Source organism: Alligator sinensis, unplaced genomic scaffold (genome assembly GCF_000455745.1).
Source record: "Alligator sinensis unplaced genomic scaffold, ASM45574v1 scaffold777_1, whole genome shotgun sequence".
Lineage (NCBI taxonomy): Eukaryota > Metazoa > Chordata > Crocodylia > Alligatoridae > Alligator > Alligator sinensis.
The window spans coordinates 3,172,365-3,177,652 of NW_005841882.1; the positions used below are offsets into that span (position 1 = coordinate 3,172,365).

Below are 5,288 nucleotides of genomic sequence, written 5' to 3' on the forward strand. Positions count from 1 at the left end.
ATGGGCTTATAAATCTCTGGACTGAAGACAGAAATGGATTTGAACATTGCATGTTTCCTTCCTATAGTACGTCATTAGATTCTAGGTCTAGGTCTTTAGAAATGAAAATTTAAAATATTCAGAAACAAAAATTTGCATGGAGACAACAGTTACAGATTTATTTGTGTTGCGGAACTACGTTTGTACCAGTCGATCAATAATTTAAAAATCAGGCTTGTAATGAAAAAGTATGTTGTTGAATGAAATGTAAACTAGAATTTATTTAAATGTTTCATAGTTCTTACAGACACCTTTTATGAAAGCCTTGCACTTAATTTTCAGATGTTTAGACTGGTGCCTTGCAACATTTCCTGGTTTTCTTCTACATTTTTTCCTTTTTTCGTTCCTTCTGCAGCTCTGCATCTGTTCAAGTTGTAGCACGTGAATTAACTGGTAAAGAATAGTGATGGCTACTTGAGGTACCTCTGTTAGTGACACTATTTAAGAATGACCTGATCTAATCATTAAAATTACATACTGCAAACATAGCTGTGTTAATTGTAAGATTATACAATACAGTGTCAATGGATGCTCACAATAGCTAATGTTAGGTATGTGCATCGGTCTTTGTAGGATCAGGGCCTAATGTTTTGTCAACTGTACCCTATTCAAGAGCTGTAGAAAGAAGATTTCAATATATAAACATTTGGCAAATGCAGTCTTTCCATGGAAAGTACAATATGTGCTCAAAGCTAGTTCTAAAAAATCTCAGCTCTATTACAGATACCCCATTGGTCTTTCTCTGGAAACTGCTCCTTTATCATTTTGTTAAAGTGAACAAAAATAACTCTGGAGCCTATGTTATTCCTTCATCTCAACTGAAATTTACTGCTAACAGATTTGCAAATCAGCCCTGATCCTGACTTTAGTGGGGTTATTACTCAGTCTGTAAAATAAAGAATACTCATAAGTGTTTGCAGGGTCAGGGTCTCTAACTTTCTGTTTCTCTTTTGTGAGCTGTGTTCCACATCCTAGCATTTTACACTGTTTATTGTGTTCTAAGCTACAGTTTCCAATCTTCTTTGAGCTATGACCCTACTCGAGGTCAGTTTGTAAACCCACTTCCTGTCTGAGCCTATCCACAATAATGGACTTTCTGTGAGCCCTATAAACCCACTTGCAAATGCTGTAGCCCCTAGTTTGAGAACTGTTGTTCTAATTCAGCAGGAGTGAGGGAGGGGTTCTTACAATGAGATCTGTTTTCTTCATAGAGACACTTTTTTGTTTTTTTTCTTTTGCTTCTGTCTGTGGTAATCTCTTTTAGTCACACTACACAACTATCTTGGTTTGCTAGGCAGTGATAGATTTGTCATGGACCTTTGCCTCTGCAGTTAGTGGCATTAAAGTGCCTGATACACATTGAAAATCCTAAGCTAGAGTAACTTGCTTATCAGTCACCAGGGTTCATGGTTTCCTCTGATTTAAAAAAAAGAAAATGCAAATTTTCTGATTAAAACCACAAAATTTGCAATTAAAATGAAACGCCACACATACACACACTCTTTTTATCAGTTAAACACAATGTTTTATTGATATTTACAATTTTAATGCAACTTGGAAACCTACCAGTGCCTCAGTCACTTTAATAAAATAAATTGTAAGTACAGTAAAAGTTCCATTAACCGGCACCTTACAAGCCGGCGTGCTCTATTAACCGTCATGCCGGCTTGTAAGGTAAAGTGAATCCAGAAGTGCACACAGTGGCACTTCCAGTTTCGCCGAGCCCCCACGGCCTGGGGCAAAGCAGCCTGCGCTGCTGAGCCCCCATGGCCTGGGGGCATAACAGGCTGCGCAGGGCCCGCCTCCCTGTCCCGCAGTGCCCACAGGGCCCCGCGGAAGGGTCAGTGATACCACGGGAGGGGCAGTGACGCCCCAGACATGGCGAAAGAAGCAGCGGTCCAAATAGGCAAGGATGTCTGTTTGGATCGCTCACTTAACTGGCATATTTTGTTATCTGGCATCCCCCATTCTCGGGGGATGCCGGATAACAGAGCTTTTACTGTACCTATAAATTTTGGTATTTGATTTTTGGGTTTTTTATCATGGAAAATCAGAGCACCCCCTGCCCACTTCACTCATAGAAAGCAGGTCCAGGCCCTTCACTCCCAAGCCACAGCCCCCTGGCCCTGTTGGTGCCCCCCACAGCCCCTCTGCCCTTTATTTCCTATCCCAACCCTGCCAGAGGGGGCCTCCAGCTGTCAGGGCTGCAGGGCCAGGGACCTGGTTCTGCAGCCCCCTACCCCCCACAGCATTGCCTGAGCAGGAGGTGGTGACTGCAGCAGCATAGTGGAACACAGCCTGGCTTCCCCCCTCCTGCATCCCCCACCCCCATGGGCAGCAAGGCTGGCAGAGCAGAGCCCATGGAGGACAGGTGTGGGCTGCCTGCTTTGGTTTCAGGAACAGGGAGAGGGAGGGATAGAGGGAGGCAGCTCCCTACTGCTGTGCACTTGTGTGCCCCTTGCCCGTCTTGCAGCCATGAGGGGCACAACCCCATGCTGCCACTCCCACTGCTGCCAGATGGTTAGGGGCTGTGTTGTCAGGGCAGCACAGAGCTCACTGCAGGAAGGAGCTTCCCTGCTCTGCCCTGCCACACTGGATTCCAGCTGCTAGACCACCAAGGCCTCGGGGGAGGGCAGCAGTGTGTGGAGCCCAGGTCCACAGCAGGTAGCCCACCCTTGGCCCATGCACAGATCTGGGGGGCAGGGGTCCTCCCTTACCCCTCAGGAGTGCATGCGGTGGTGGGGAGCTGGCCGTATGCCCCCGCACCCTGGACAAGGTGCCCACAGCCCTGTCTCACTCCACGCCAGGGCCCTGAGGCCGCACATTCCGGCCCTGGGCCCTCGGTCCCACGTACTACCCATCTGGGCAATAGCCGCCACATGCATATGCATGCACATGGTGCCCCATACCTAACCACCCTCCTCCCATTCTCCCCAGCCCTTGCAGGCTGGAACTCTGCCAGCCTGCAGAGCACTCTTTGCAAAAGTGCAAAGTCCACATGATTCTCTGTTAAAATAAAAAATCCACATTTTCCTCAGGTAAAACAGGAAATCTGTGTGTTTTTCCATTTTTCCATGGGAAATGAAAAACCTGGATCCCTGCTTATCACCAATAAGTCCTGCAGCCAGCCATTTCTACTATATGGCTATACTTTTCACAGCGAGTCTAATTACAGCTTCCAAATAAGATGCACTAAACTTTTATCAGTATGTATCTAGTGATAAAAGATGCATAGTGCCTTTTTCTATACTTTTTGGTGTAGGGCTATATCATTTGTTGCAACCCCTTTCTTTGGAGAAACGTAATAGTACACATTGGATATGTCTACGTGATGCCCTATGGCAATGTAGTGATGTTATAGTAAGGTGTAGCAGTAAGGTGTGCTACAGTGACATAGCAGTCGCATGGGTCTAGATCTCCAGCTACGTCGGGTCGCTGTAGAGGCATGCTCACCTGGAATGGCATCTGCTATGGCGACAGCAGCGAAATCTACCCATGCACCATACACATGGCACAGTAAATGCCTGTACTGCACCGTGCTTTAGTACTTCCAAAAGGAAGTACTAAAGTATGGTGCCATAGCAACAGTGCTGTGTGGTAACATGTAAACGCATCTATTGACTTTCAAATTTTGATCCTGAGATGAAGTAGAACCTAAAGGCAATTCTGTTTTGTTTTTTTTTGTTTGCTCTTAACAGTCTGTTACATGATTGTATTCTAATTGTTGCTCTTTGTATTTCTACTTCCAGTTTTCTTTACATAATGAGCAGTGTGCTAGGTTTCTTTCAAATTAAAGAAGAAAAGATCCCTACCCTGGACTGCTTACACTAAGAACATATAACAATGATTGCCTGTAATGAAGAATTTTAAATGAGATTATGCTGATCTGATAACAGTGTTCGACTCTCAGTGCCACTTATTTACATTGTCATCTAATATTTATATCCTCCTAATTATTAATAAAAATGTACACTTTTTCCCTAAAACAAAAAAAGTGGTGACTTATTTTTTTTAACAAGCTAAACACCCGGGGGGAAATGCCAAATAATATGGGTTCTCATATCCTTGAGATTCTAGTGAATACTTTGTTTCATTTCAAAATGTATGGAAAGCCTCACTTCTGTCCCTTTATGCTGTTTGAAAAAGACAAGATGAGTAGAAGCCACATTTTTACCATAGCAGGCTTCTTCTGGGGCAAGCCTTACAGGAAACATCTGTAAAACTGACCTCTGAGGATTCCTTGAAAAGCCATGGAACTGCAGGAATTCCAGAAAGTGTTGTAATCCATAGGGTAGTCACAGGGAGACTGGCATAAATTAGGCTCCAAATTTATCTAGGTTATGCCAGGCACCCTGAAGTACCCAGGATTGGGAGGATGGCAAAATGATTTAAAGCTTTTGTTTCCTTTTTTTCCTCCTCTCAGGCTGTGCATATTCTATGTTGTGCTTCTGAGAGGTGCAGCCCAGAGTCGAAACATTCTGTGTCGGGTGTGTGTGAAGCAAGTACTTTTGCTGTGTGAATGCGAAATGTTATTTGTGTGTTTAAAGTAAAACAGTTCCTTTGTATTGTTTAACACTTAAATTGATTTTATATGTTCAATCAGTAGGACTCAAATGTGTGTGAAAGTTGTAGTTTAAACCAATAGGAATTTTTTTCTGGTTAAGGTCCATGAGAATGGTACCTTTTTTATTCTATATTTTGTTTTTAACTTTGCATTGTCCCTGCAGTGTTAACCTGTATTTTGGATTTGGTTATGCCAAACCACCTGAGAAAAAATAACTTTGATAATTGACGGCAAAAATTTGTAAAATTTTTTTTAATTGGCTGACAGATTTTTTTTTTAAATAGTATGATAAAAAAAATCTGAGAGATTAATTATTCTAACCTGTCATACACTTGGACCCAGTTGGTGGCCTCAGTTATGCTCATGAAGCTTCCAAGCCACATTTTCTCCTATAGTGCACTTAATAATAATAATAATAATTAATAATAATAATAATAATAATAATATTATTATTAGCCAATTGCCCATCAAGAATGACGGGAGTGGGGGGAGCAGGCGGGTATGGAGCCCCATGTTGTTGTCGTCGTCGTCGTCGTGTCCCGTCCCCCCCCAATCCCGTCCGGGCTCTCTCCCCCCTTCTCCGCTGTGGTGGCAGGGGAGGAGAGGAGCAGGCCTGATGCTGGGGGGGTCGGGGAGGACCAAGTCCAAGCGAGAAGCCAGGGAGGGGGGGGAGCAGTAGGCCTAG

The 5,288-nt window shown here is 43.8% G+C and overlaps 1 protein-coding gene across 1 annotated transcript in view; it reads left to right on the forward strand.

Annotated features, from left to right (window-relative positions):
• Positions 1–387: 387 nt before the first annotated feature.
• Positions 388–5,288, forward strand: part of MICU2 (mitochondrial calcium uptake 2) — a 230,159-nt gene continuing 225,258 nt past the window's right edge. The window contains exon 1 of the mRNA XM_025196624.1: positions 388–458. The gene's annotated coding sequence lies outside the window, so the exon portion shown is untranslated. The remainder of the gene's footprint in view (positions 459–5,288) is intronic.